A 14,972-nucleotide genomic window follows, 5' to 3' on the forward strand; every position below is an offset into this window, starting at 1 on the left:
GCCTGTCGGAGGTTGGCGTATTTTCTAATCGCATCCATAAAGCTAGGTTCAAACAATATAAATACTATTTTCCCCACAAGAACCAGTATGACAGCTTCTGCACAAATAGAATCTTCCACTCATCATTTCCTAAAACTACGCAATTCTGAAGATCCAAGGAAGGTGAAGTTTCTTCCCACCATATGCTTAAGTAATGCACATGTCTTGTCTGAAAAATGCATGTGCTGACAGCTGTTATTTCTTTGTTCTTTTGCGTGAGAATCCTTTATGATATCTACCTTACAGACTCTTGGGGAGAAAGGAGGGGGCTGCCCCCTTTTCAGCTCTCCCCTCTGCAAGATGGGTTAACAAACTTTCCAAATTATTTCAGTCCTGGGTTTTGTTCTCTGCCACATCAAGGCCCAGAAGTTTCATACTGCCCACAGGCCACCAGAACCAAATTAAAATATAATTAGGAAATAGTTGGCAAAACAAAAATATAATAAAACAATGTTCTGCTTTTTAAACTAAGTCAATGGGAAGTCAGTTGAGATCCTTACGTACAATTTGTTCAATCATTTGGGGGTTTTCTTGGCAAAGATTCTAGTGGTTTACCATTTCCTTCTCTAGTTCTTTTTACAGCTAAGGAAAATGAGTCACACAGCTTAGTAAGTGTCTGAAGCCTGGTTTGAACTCGAGGAGTCTTCCTGACCTCAAGGCCTGTCCCTCCTTTCACTGTGCCACCTAGCCACCCACTTTGAATCATCCAGGGACCCTCTTTTCTATCTGAAGTTGATTTTCACTGATCTAGCCAACCTGTCAGTTGAGTCCAATTTTGCTAAATGCCAAGTTGGTGACAGAAACAAAATTTAACAAAAGGGCAAACTGAAGCAATTCTCCATGCAGAAGAGCAGTTTATTCATAGGGCAGTGGACCTATTAGCAAAGCAGTCTGGTCTTCATTGTGCCAAAGACCCAAAGTGAAGGCCAACAGTGCCTCTTAAGCCAAGGCGTATCTTCTGATTGGCCAGATAGTATGTGATTTGGACCTTACCTGACCAAGGCAAGGCAATCTCGGTTGGTGGCTATTTTCATCAAGAGGGGCGTAGTTCAGTAGTGCTTAGTTCCTCTACGGTGGGGAGGTGGGGAAGAGACATCCTTAAATAAAAGGGTCAATCTGCAGCTAGGGCACGTTGGCTAAGACTTCAGATGTGGCTGATTCTGCTCCTCTGACATTAAAGCACGCTAGCTGATCTATGAGACTCAACTGGCTCGAGCCATCTTGAATAGAAAAAGCCAACGCAAGGTTGTTCTTGGTTTGGTCTTCACTATATATTCCAGGGCACCCCAAACGTAGAAGACAAGGGCAGGAGGTGTCCCCTAGAGAGGGCCCCTCAAGGCTGGGTTCTGGGAGTAATCACATTGATTGAGTCACACCCTTCAGAAATGGCCTGATAAAAATGAGGATCACAGAGGGATACTGGTGATTAAATAATACAGCATAACATTTTTCCTCACTGGATCTCCAGATGTTCCTGAGACAGTATTCCATCTCTTGTCTCCACAAATTGTTCTTCTATCCTCCTCTCTACATCCCAGAATCCTTAGGGCTATCAAACCTGTACACCAGAGTAACAAAATTGTTAATCCTGAATAAAACCAGAGCAAGCCATCTTCTACAGCAAAGATGTTTATTACATTGAGAGAAGGATAATGAAGACGTGTTAGAATTTGAAACAAAGACCAAGTTCATAAAGGAGTAGAGTAATTTAAGAAAGAGGGGAAGGGGGTTTTTGGGACTGAACAAGAGAGAAACTTCTGTCCAGCAACAGATGTTCACCAACAGCTTGGAATGTAGACCAGGAAAACAACCTTGGAGTTAACTATAAGGACTCGGTGACCACTCAGGGCTGGTCTGGACCATTCTTGGGCAGTAACATCCTCAGGGTTACTTCAGGGCTACATCATTGTTTTATCAAGTTAATCCTATAAAGAAAAGGTCTGGGCAAGGATCTTCTAAGCCAATTGACATTATTGTGAGAGCTGTAGGTCACAAAAGTCATGTTTCACAGACACACCCAGCATGATCTGAAATCCTGAGCTTTAGAGCAGATAGAGATCGAAAGGTATTGTAGGCAAAGGTTTTATATAAGTCGAGTTCTTTCAAAGAGATGGAGATATATAGTCTAGGTCTTTAGGTTCCTTTCCATAACAGTCTGTAATGGCACATTATATCATAAATGGAAAATCTGAGTAACATAAAACCACAAAGAAGTGGGTCTATATAAGTTTTCTACTGGATAATTCTTGTACTAGGTCTTGGTGATGTAATTTTACAGTCGTCTTATAGTCTATCCCCAAGATGCTGTGACAAGACAGCTGGTCCTCTCATTGGACACTGAGGCAATAATATGATTTGTAAGTTTTTGTACAGCCTGCCATCCCTTGCAGGGTTCGACAGGGTCAGAGATTAGAATTATGAGGCTAACATGTATATGTACTTAATTATCCTTATCACTTGATTCTATGACTTATGATAACTCAATTATTGAATCAGCTAATTAGGATTATCATTAACAGTTACAATTTCCCGATTTAACTAGATTAATTAATAAGAATAATTAAAAGCCAATTAATTACAATTTTTGCTTTACAATACTGACATTTCTTATTGAGATCTAGAAATTAAAACAGTGCTAATAACACAAAACCACTAGAGACAGGATAATGCCTAGACCCATTCAAATTTGAATCATATTCAGAATCAATCACAAGACTGGAGTTAGGAGTATCTGCCTGTGGCTCCCTATCTATAGCCATTTGTTCTCTGACTTCAAATTATTACTTATCATTATGTTATGTTGAGCCCTCTATGAAAAATACAAAATCTTTTATAGAATTTTTTGTTTTGTTTTGGTCTTTGTATTTCTCCCCTTCCTAATACCAATATCTTTAGGGTAACATAATAGTAGGCACTTAATAAATGTTTCTCAAATCAGAATCTACATCGTTCTAGGACAGTGATGGGCAATCTTTTGAGCTTGGTGTGTCAAAATTCGCCAAAAAACCGAGCATGGGTGTTGTCACTTCGGGTAGTGTCACTTCAAGAAAAAAACATCCTTATCGGCATGAGACCCCATACTTCTCTATATGTGGCTATGTGTCATCAAAAATGGCTATGTGTGTCAGTGTTGACACATGTGTCATAGGTTCGCCATCACAGTTCTGGGAAGCTGCAATTCCCATTTTGAATAATATTTGCCCAAGACATTCTAAACAATTTGATGAAAAATTCATTATTTTAAAGTATGATGTGCCTGATAAAGGCCTGGAAAAGGAAAAAAAGGAAAAAAGAGGAAGAGGAAGGAAGGAAGGAAGGAAGGAAGGAAGGAAGGAAGGAAGGAAGGAAGGAAGGAAGGAAGGAAGGAAGGAAGGAAGGAAGGAAGGAAGGAAGGAAGGAAGGAAGGAAGGAAGGAAGGAAGGAAGGAAGGAAGACTTGATAGGTAGTGTAATGAATAAAAAGGTGTCTAGTCAGAGTAATAATCATTTATTAATTAAATGAGAGATAAGAGAGAGGGGGATAGGGAGATTTAAGCTTTACTAATTTAAGACAAGATCTGGTTCCAGGTTTCAGCCCAGAGTAGTCCCCTCAGTGCTGCCCCTTGCTTGCGTCAGCCCAGAGAGTCAGTCTGCTCAAACCTCACTAGTTCCTCCCTCTGTGGCAATATTGTATGCTAACACCAGGGGAAGCCATGAGACACCAGGACATTAGATATAAGGTTACTCTGTAACACCCATCATTGGAGTGCTTCAGAAAGGAGTTGTTTTCCTTCACACAGCAGTCATAATCGAGCCAAGGATGCCCAATACACAAATCCAGAAGAAGAGAATAACTAGCAAAATGTCAAGAAAAAAACACAGCTTAGGAACAAAGTCAACTAGAATTTCTAGAAGACATGAATCAAGAGTATTTAAAAATAATATCATAAATGAAATGAGGGTCCTTGAGGAAAGAATTGGGAAAATAATGAAAGGTCAAAAGTAAAAATGTGGAAGGAAAATTAAGAGATTAGACACAAGAAACACAAAACCATTCCTAAGCAATAGATTTCATAAAAACTAGAACAGACCAAACAAATCATCATTCAATGAGACAAGAAATATTAAAATCAAAAGACCAACAAAATAGAAAATATAAGGAATTTCATGTTAAAAAAAAATAGACCTAGGAGAAAAAGTCAAGAAGTAAAAAAAAAAATCTAAGAATGCTTAACTTAAAAATTTCAAACATGCAGACTACAGGCCATTGCAGTCCACAATACTCCCAACTGTGGCCTGATCCAGAATAAAGTGTAACTGAAAGGGTGGAGGCAAGATGATGAAATAAAGCAAGAACTCTCTGAACTCTTCCAAATTCACCTCCAAACAACTATTTTTAAAATGCTTCAAAATTAATTCTGGAGCAGTAGAATAAAAAAAAAAAAGATGGAGTGAAACAATTTTCCCTCCCAAGACAACTTATAAAGTTGATAGAAAGGTCTGCCTTGCAGGGGTAAAAAGGGAACAAGACCCGGTGCAAGTGGAATCCAAGCAAGCCAGCAGTCAGTCCTTCAAGCCCCCAGCAGAAATTTGGGACAGTGAACCTTCCAACCAAAGAGCAAAGCCCAAATTTAGCATAAAGCTAAAAGTCACAAAATAGGTTAGGAAAATGAGCAAAACAAACAAACAAACAAAAAACAACAAACCCTGATCATAGAAAACTACTATGGTAACAAGAAAAATCAAAACATAACCTCAACCAAGGAAGAGTGTCAAACTAGCATGTGAAGCCTCAAAGAAAAATGTCAAATGGAATCATGCCTATCAAGAACTCCTGGAGGACCTCAAAAAGACTTTTAAAATTCAAATAGGAGAAATAGAAGAAAAATTAGTTAAAGAAATGAGAATGATGAAAGAGAATCATTTTTTAAAGAGTCAATAGCCTGGTAAAGAAAGCACAAAAAATGGGGGGAAATGTTCAAAAATTTCTGGAAGAAAACAACTCTTTTGGTGGAGTCAAGATAGTAAAAGAAAGGCAACAACTTTCCTGAAGCCTCACAAATTCCACTTCAAACAGATTTTGAAGTAATTCCAATAGGGGAAGATAATAAAATTGAAAAAAATAAAGCAGATCAATCCCTTCCTGCATTTTTAGGGAACAGACCCAGCCCCCCTGCCCCCAGGACATCAAACAGCTAATGCAGGTGCAGACCAGACTCTAATTAGCCTAAGGATGAGAATTAGGTAGGTCAGTAAACAAAGGAACATAAGGAATATCAAAGAGGTCAGGAAGGAATGCAATGTAACATATAGCTAACTGGGGATAAATGATTAAGTACATGTGAAAGTAAACAATCCCTGAATAACCTGAATATTGTCCACTCATCACTGACCTCACATACCTGTGTTTGTGATAAGGTTTGTTTGATTGTCAAATAAGAACCTATATATGAAAGGTAATAACTTTGTATCTTGTAACCTATATAAGCTATCCTGTAATGTCAGTCTGAGGCAGTTTCCACTAGGGAAGTCTGTCCCAGTTGGTAGATTCTTCATTAATCAATAAATAATGGTTCCAATGATTGAATCTTTTGGGTGTCCAGACTGGCTTTATGAAGTGCCCCACTTCAGTTGGAGGCTCCAGCAAGATCGCGAGCCCCAGGACCAGGAGGTAAGGACTTTGGAGAGGGATGCTGTGAATGTGTACTTGTGTGTGTGCTTGAGTGGGGGAGAGATCTCTAGGCTTGCAGCATACAGCTAAATGGCTGGGGTTGCAACCCAGATCATACATGGGCAGCTTCTGCTAAGCCAGAGCCTGTGAAGGCATCTCAAACCCTTATCCCCTTCGGGGGTGTTTCTGAGTGTGGACTTGGAGAGTATACAGTTTCCAACTCCCACAAGGGATTGGATCAGAAATCCAAGGAAGCAAATTGTACCTTCTCTGGAGCCTGCTCCTGGTGCTGTTGTTTGACATCTCAGACAAAATTTAGGCTGATTTTGGAACCATCTACTCTGTTCTGTAAGTTAGTCCTGTTTCTCTAGAGTCCTGTTTTGTTTTGCCCCAGGGCCTGTTTTACTCTAGGAGTCTGTTTGCTTGAAGGTTCTGTCTTGAAGTTCTGTTTGGGCCCTAGAGTCCTGTTTTGGCCTAGTGTACTGTTTGGCCATGGAGTTCTGTTCTGTTCTGTAAATCCGGATTCAGTAGAGGCTGTTGGGTTGCTGGATGCAGCTTTAGTCCCACAGCCAGGTCACTAAAGAGACGTCATTCAGTGACTTCTGGGGGGAACCTTCGGATTCAAAGGTGTATGAATGTGTGAGAGTGTGTCCTATAGGCTTCTGTTGAGTCTGCTGTTTTTGTGTGGCTGGATTAAACAAAGGAAGAGGTAGAAAGAGTTTAAGATGCAGTTTCACAAGGGGGAATTTCTTTTGTGGTGGCTGTTCCCTGCTCCCTCCACCTACATCCCAACCAGGTAGGCTAGGAAGGAGAGGCAGTGCCTGCTCCAGCAGAAAGCTTCCAAGCAGGAGAGAGAATCTGAATAGGAGGGGATTTAAAAGTTCCTTCCTTGAGAAACCCAGCCAGCCTCATGAACAGCTCACCTCCAACCCTAATTGTGGGCAGATAGTAGTTTTGTCCAGATATTACAAGAGCATTTTTAGATAGATCTGCATGTGTGGTGCATGGAAAGTTAGGGAACAAGAAAGTCATCTTAGCCAATCAGATGGCTAATTGCAGTACCTTAGCTCAACACAGCTTCCTCAATTAAAGGGGCAGTACACTGAAACTATTTAAATGCATTTTCTCCCTGCAGATGTTTCTTTTTAAGAATGGATCCTAAAACACCTATTTTTTCCTTTCAAAGCATGCTTGTCACAAAGTTGTATGTTTCTGTTTATCATTGTCTTTGTCACAGTCTCATCTCTATGTATTCTTAATTTGGGCACTCACAAAAAGAAAAATGGGGGAGTTGCAAGATTGAACTTCTCACAGTCAAAAATCCTCAGCAGAGGACAAAAGCAAATATCTGTTCTATGATTTTTTTCCTCTTTCTTCCTTTGGATCGCCCCCAAAGGAATGAAAAAGAGAAAAAATCAGAGAAGAAAAGGGAGATTTTTACTCCACAATTAGAGGCACTTTTCACTTAAGATGAATTCTAAGGGTTGATGCATGCAACTTGGGAGGAGTGCTAATGATTTTGATGTGGTACAAATGTAATTTCATGTATTGTGGTAACTATTTGTCAGTTAAATATGAAATGTTAGCCAGATTTTATGGAGCACAACAAAACTCATGGTTAGAGGTTTCTTTTGTTAGATCTTGCAATGCATAATGGTTTCAGTGAATTTGATAATTGTCTAAATGTGATTCATAGCCAGCCTGACACAGAGAGGGAATGTTTTATTCGATAAGGGCAGAAATTATACTGATTACTTTATAGATATAAGAGTCATCCAGAAAAAGTTGTCATGTTGTTGAGAAGAACTTATTCTAGAATTTAAACTTGGGATTTTTTCAAATCAGATGTTATTTTTATGTATGTGTTATCATAACTAGCAACAAGAAATCATATGACACACAAGAAGTTTTTAAAGTGGTTAATCTGTGCATGGGATATAATAATACAAGTTCTAAGAATTTGGGATTTTGCAAAAGAGGGAATTTCTAAATGGTGTTGTCTTTGCCCAAGGTTATATGAATTGTTTTTTAAAATGTGCACAATGTATAGGAAGGAATTTGTGATCTAGAGATGAACATTTATTCAGATACAAATTGTTGGAAAGTAATGCTGAGTGAATACAAAATATGTATGCATTTGTACTATGAAGAGAATTAAGTTTTCCACCTAAATAGGTTAAGAGTATATGATATGCAAACAGTAGCCAAGGCGTGGGTAGGACCTTAAAAATGACATATATGTGAAAAATGCTTGCTCAGAATTTTATGATTGTTATGTGACTTGCTGTTAAAATGATAAAAAACTGATGAGTACTGTGCTAAAGATGCAGTGGTTCAATGATGTAATCCTTTAAATCAGAATTCTTTTGGGTTACCGATTAGCAATTGAAGTGATACCAAGGGAATATTTGTTTGACTTAAGCAAGTCAGAGAAGGTGGGAAGGTGTGTTGGATTTGAATTCGGTAGAAAGGGACTTTGATCTTAAGTCCATAAAGCTTGAGTATGCAGATTTGTGACCGGTGAATGGAAGTTGTGTTCTTCTTTTTAAGCAGAGGGTTTTGAGGAAAAAAGAGAGAGGGAGAAGGAGACACATAGGGAAGTGAAAGAGTACAGATAGATGTTCTATTCTTATAATTGGATCCCTGACCTAGGGATAATTTCTAAAATTAATAATAATAAATAAATAATAATAAATAAAATTCCTTTGCTCCTACTATATACCCTTACTTGACATTGAGTCAAAGGTTTGACTCCGTTCAGCATTGTCACTGCACCTACCTCTGACTCCTATGAGATTTGGTACTGGAAAGCCCCTCCCAGTACATGATTGGCCTGTACCATGGGTTTCATGCCTTGTATATCTCCTCATACCTTAAGAATAAAGGATATTGAAGGTAACCCTGTGATTATTATTCCCCAGGTTTACTATTATTCAGGAGAAGGTGGTAGAGAACATTTTGAAGTGATGTAGACTGGTGAACACCTGGAAGGCCTTGTCTGACATTGTAGAGTGCCCATTCTCATGCCAATTTTGGTAGGGCTGGGTATAGGAGAAACTGTGGCTTTAAACACCACAGCCCTGGTTCAGGGAAGCCAAAATCTCCAGTCCCTCTCTCACCAGATTGATTTGGACCTCAGTGAATTGGAAAACTCTGTTAATTTCTTGGAAAAATAGCTGTCCTCTCTGGCAGAGATGGTTCTCCAAAACAGGTGCAAATTGGACCTCCTTTTCTTTAAGCAGGGTGGACTCTGTGTGGCATTGGGAGAATCCTGCTGTTTTTATGCCAACCCATTCTGGGGTTGTGAAGGATACAAGAGAGGGAATGGACCAATACTCAGCCCACCAACTGATATTCTAGTCTTTTCTCTTGGTCTCCGTGGCTGACCATCCTGATCACGGCCCTGGCAGGACCACTCATATTAGCAATAGTGGGCCTTTTAATAGGACTCTGCCTGATCAACTGTCTCATGACCTATATCTGGCAGCATCTTCAAGCTGTTAAGCTTTTGGTCCTGCGATCACACTACTCTCCTTTATCTGATGAATCAAGGGTTTGACTCATGAACAAGAAGAGGAGGGAATGAAGTGGTCCCAATAAGGGAAGATAATGAAATTTAAAAAAATAAAGCAAATCAATCCCTTCCTGCATTTTTAGGGAACAGACCCAGCCCCCCTGCCCCCAGGAGATCAAACAGCTAATGCAGGTGCAGACCAGACTCTAATTAGCCTAAGGATGAGAAGGTAGGTCAGCAAACAAAGGAAGATCAGGAATATCAAAGAGGTCAGGAAGGAATGCAATGTAACATATAGTTAACTAGGGATAAATGATTAAGTACATGTGAAAGTAAACAAGTCCTGAATAACCTGAGGATTGTCCACTCATCACTGACCTCACATACCTGTGTTTGTGATAAGGTTTGTTTGATTGTCAAATAAGAACCTATATATGAAAGGTAATAACTTTGTATCTTGTAACCTATATAAGCTATCCTGTAATGTCAGTCTGAGGTAGTTTCCACTAGGGAAGTCTGTCCCAGTTGGTAGATTCTTTATTAATCAATAAATAATGGTTCCAATGATTGAATCTTTTGGGTGTCCAGACTGGCTTTATGAAGTGCCCCCACTTTAATTTAGAGTAATAACTCAAAATGAATTCTGAAGTGACATAACCTACAAAAGATGGAATGAAACAATTTTCCAGTCCAAGACAACCTAGATCTCCTGGAAAGGTCTGTCACACAGGATTAAGAGTGGAGCCTAGTCCAGTGCATCATTCCAGCAGGCCTTGGGGGCAACTGAATGAGCAACAGCTATTTCCAGTTGAAGAAAGTTGAGAGCTTACAGTGCATGAAGCAAGAACAACAGTTGGGAACTGAACAAGGACTTCTGGAAAATTCTCCTGAGGAAGGGATCTTGAGGGTGAAGACACAGAAGGGAGTGGAAGGAGGAGCTCTTTCTCTAACCATTTCAAGACAACTGTGGAGATTTCTGACACTGACAGAAATCCTAACATTACAGGTTCCCATTTAAAACATCACTGGTTCCTGTCAAGAAACCTAATTTCTACAAAGGCTTTCATTTCCATGAACTATTGAGATACTGGACTCAAATCAGTGAGCAGTACTCTCTCCTTTTTCTTACCTCTCTCCTGACTATGAAAAAACCTTGTACTTCAGTCATTAGATTATGTAGAAAAAGATTTAGGGCAACTTACAACCCCCCCCCCCAACCTCTACCCCTTTACCTCGATCAATAGTTAAGTCAAATAAGCAGTCAGATAGCAAATTCAATCTCATTTATTTACATCTAGAGAGTAAGCTCCTTGGCAGACTCCATCTTGTTGCCAGTTTTCAAGAAGACAGGTGGAAGAGGCTTGTGAGAGCCCCAAAGCAGCACATATTCAGATTGAGGTCCCTCATACATCTTCTTGACTTCCCTGCTGCCCTTGAGAGCCAGCGTGGCCATCAAGGGGCAAGCCTTCATGGAGGGGAGATCTACATTTTGTCTCCCTCAAATAATTCCAGGACCTTGGGAGGGAGTAGTGAGGGAAGTCATTTTCATCAACCCTTTCCTCACTTAAATTGTCTCTCCTGGAATGATTTTCTAAATCTTCTGTTTTGTGAATGAGATGTTTCATATTTTCCCCAATTTTTTCATTCTTTTGATTTTGTTTTATAGTTTCCTGCTGCCTTGTGAATTTGCTTGCTTCTAATTGTTGAATTCTGGTTTTTAAAGGCTGAATTTCATCCCTGGCTTTTTGGTCATCCTTCGCATTCTGGTCTGATTTTCTTTGGAGGTCATCTTTCATCTTCTTTGCCTCATTTTTCATCTTCTTTGCCTCATCTTTCATTTTCTTTGCCTCGTCTTTATCTCCTTTGCCTCATTTTCAAGCCGATTAATTTTGGTTTTCAAGACACTATTTTCTGTTTCCAGATGACTTATGTCTTCAGCCTCTCTTAATTGTGTTTTGAATTGTATTTTGAATTCTTCCAGAGCCTGTGTCCAATTCACTGGAGTTTCTGTGTTTTTGCTTGCTGTTCCTTGATCTTCCTCTGTTACATTTGCTCTTTGTTCATTGCCAGGGTAGAAGCTGTGGATTGTAATTTCTTTTTTCTTTTTCTGTTGTTTGCTCATATTTACCCATTCTTTTCCCCCTGTAGTTGTTTATAGTCTTGCTCCTCTCATTATGTGCTGAATCTGTGGGTTTGGACTTTTCTGTCAGCTTTCACACTTGGAGTTTAGCAAGGCTCTCAGAGAAGTCTGGGGGGGAGGGGTGTTGGAGCTTGAGCTTCCCTGTCCTCTGACAGCTTGATAAGATTAAGCCCAGCAGAGTTGAACTTGCAGAGTTGGATGTGCCCTGAGGCCAAAACCTGGGGGGGGGGGGAGGGGGAGGATATGGAGTGTCTCAGCTGTGATTGGACTGCCTTCTTTGAGGTTCCCCTCCAGCTACCTCCTAGCCACCCATGTTCAATGCATTGAGCCTGGCACAGCTTTGCCCACAAAGTACTCCCTCCAGACTTGTGGCCTTGCCTACTCAGAGATTTCAGCCACTGCTGGAGACTCAGTACTGGAGGTGGGGAAGGGGTCCTGGGACCTTGCTTCTTCCTTCCCCTTAAACCTGAGTGTTCTTGAATTCAGGCTTTTTGGAAGTGTACCTTTTAAGTTGAGTCCAGCAGGAGGGTTCCTTAGCTCTGTCCTATTATTAGATTTGGTTTTCAGTCCCTTAGGAACATTTGGGTTTTAATTGGTGAGGAAGGGTTTTTAGAGGTCTGAACTTTCGCTGCCTCTATGCCACCATCTTGCCTCCCAAAAGATGTTTCTTATGTGGAAAATTTGGACATATTGTCAGATTTTGCCACTACAAGGCTCAATTAAACTTAAACACAAACAGCAGAAACAGGAGCTATAATAACTACAACACAAGAAACATTAGCAATTCAAACAAGTCAAGTAGGTGTTGTGATCACATATAGACAAAGTCCGGGTCTAAAGAGCATGCAAGAAGCTATAGCCCAGGGAGCAAAGCCACGTTATTCAAGCATGGTAGGACATAATACAGAATTATGAAGCCATGATCCAGCCTTAGCACATAAAACAAAATTTAAGGGGTACAAGGCTGACTAAACATGGGAAACAACATATAAACATTTTGAGTTTAGAAATAGACTATGGGGATGGTAAAGCACAAACTAAAACTAAAGAGCAAATTGAGGAAGAAAAACAGATGTTAAGGGATGTAACAGAAATAAAAAATAAAATATATAGGATAGAAGCTAAAGATTCAAAAACACAAGAAAAATACAAGAATGTTCTTACAACAGACGTAACATCAAATATAGCAACAGTTTTGATTAACAATGATGGGGAAAATAGCGTACCAGAAACTACATTAGTTCTAGAAACAAACTTAAATGAGTGTTCTGACCAGTTTCTCACACAAACAGAAACTGACAAGAAAAAAGCTGAAAATCAGTCTTTAAAAGTGGCCATTGGAAAGGAAAGACATATAGAGTTAAGCAGAGAAACAAGCAGACCTCCTGGAGAAGTGATAGATAAGAATATTAAAGGGGAAGACATATCAATAAAATCAAACCTCAATCCAGAAGTCAAAGAGTTTTACCCCAAGCCATGTCCAGAGAATAATTCTATTCAAACAATGTCACAATTCCAAGCTTGTGATCTTTCAGGGGAGTCTCCAACTGAAAGTAACCCCACTTGCTTAACTGTCAATCAAACTGAGGAATTAATCTTGGCTTATTACAGAGCCCAATTAGATGTAGTTGCCCGAGGAATGAGCCATTGTCTCCATTGTTATGTTGGGATTTTGGGTGAGGGAGGGAACATAGAAATAATTCAGATTTATTGGTTGGGAAGAGGAGGAAGGAACAGGGATTTAGGAGAAAATTATACGAATTATCTTAACAATCTAATATCTATAAACTATCTAAACTATCTTATTAAGCTAAATAGTAAATTCCCCAATAGTCAAATTTCACACCAGGAGTCCAATCAAATGGGCCAGGATCTTCAGTTGGTTAGTCTATCTTCAGTTTTCTTTATTCAAAGCTGCCAGCAGCCAGATCCAAAAGATTTCTTTTCTTCGATTGGTCTCAGGAAAAAGCCTTTTCCAAGCCTCAAACTCAGGTCCTTCCAAGAGAGATCTGATGAAGTCATTGGGCATAGAATCTTTCCCAGATCTTTAGCCTCAGGCTCCCATGTGACCCCTAGTCACATGCTCCTGTCAATCACTCACTCTGATGTTTGTACCTCTCAGTTTTTGAAAACCATTCATCTTTATCACATTCCCCCCTTTTACACAAATCAAAAATCGTGTTGGAAACACTATTTTTTGCATTTGTGCACAATCTAAAATACTTACCAGTTACCTAAGCTAAGAAATCTACCCAAAATAACAAACAACCTACACTCAACTGTCTTACTCTAATACTAACCTATTCTAGGGAATTTTAACAAGGAAAAACGAAAAGGAATTAAATAATGAACAAGTAGAAATGTCAAACAGAAACAAAATCAAAACAGCAAAAAAAAAATCAAACAAAAGATGATCATAACTACCATACAAATATCAAACTTAAAATACTCTTATTTTATTTAGGGTCCTAACAGTGTTATGATTAGCTATAGATATGTTATTTACTAACAAATGGAATTTTGTTATATACAGAATATTGTACTACTATTGCAGTACGTTAACATTAAACTTAGGGGGAAATTTTTTGAAAATTACAATAAACACAACATTGCATAAGCTTTACACTGAAAATCAAACCAAACATTAAACTCACTTATGCAAATACATGTAACACTAAATATTAGTGAGCTATGTACATAATGTATACATATATTCATATAGCACACACATATAATATATACATGTATGCTATACATATGCACATATGTACACTTATGTGCACTTCATATCTATACATATTTTATATATATACTCTATAATGCAATTAATTTACAATCCTATTATATACCCTATTTACATATATTTACATATTTATTTACACTTGTGTTTGATGTGATGTCATATGTTGTTTGTGTTGTGTAATGTATGATGCAGTGCAAGTCAGTATCTGATTTTCATATCTTATTTTACTTAATCTTACCTAACTAATCCCTATCTGTAAAATACTAACTAAATTTCTATATCTAAACTAAATCTAAGTATGTAACTATATTTTGTTAGTAAATAACATATCTATAGCTAATCATAACACTGTTAGGACCCTAACTATACATTGTTTCACTCATTTAAGTAGTGATTCAATGTAACCTAACAGTGTTTATGTTTTGTGTTTATGTTTTACGTAGTTATTTTTGCTGTCATGTTGTTTTGCTATTTTAATGTCAGTGTTATTGTTATGTAAGAGTTATGTTTCTGTCGTATCCAACATACTTAACCCTACTTCAGATCTTTCTTTTCTCACCTCCTTGAATATCTTTCTGCAATTCCATAGTAGTAAATCTATTTGTGTTTGTATGTGAATAAATTCTATGTTATTTTGTACTATAATACATTATCCCAAAGTATAAATTCATTAGTCCATTTATCCCATAATTCTCTTCATTGCAAATTTCACAGTCTCTTAAATTTGTAAATTTTCAGTCTTTTAACAATGTCCATTAATTTCTGAATTCTCATCTTCATCTGCATTGTCCTCTTCTATCCTCTTCCACAGGAATGGTCCTCTCCTTACTGATCTTTCTGACTGCAGACTCAATTTGACTGATGAGTCTATCTTTCTGCAATCTCTT

The sequence above is a fragment of the Monodelphis domestica genome, chromosome 4 (genome assembly GCF_027887165.1).
Source record: "Monodelphis domestica isolate mMonDom1 chromosome 4, mMonDom1.pri, whole genome shotgun sequence".
NCBI lineage: Eukaryota > Metazoa > Chordata > Mammalia > Didelphimorphia > Didelphidae > Monodelphis > Monodelphis domestica.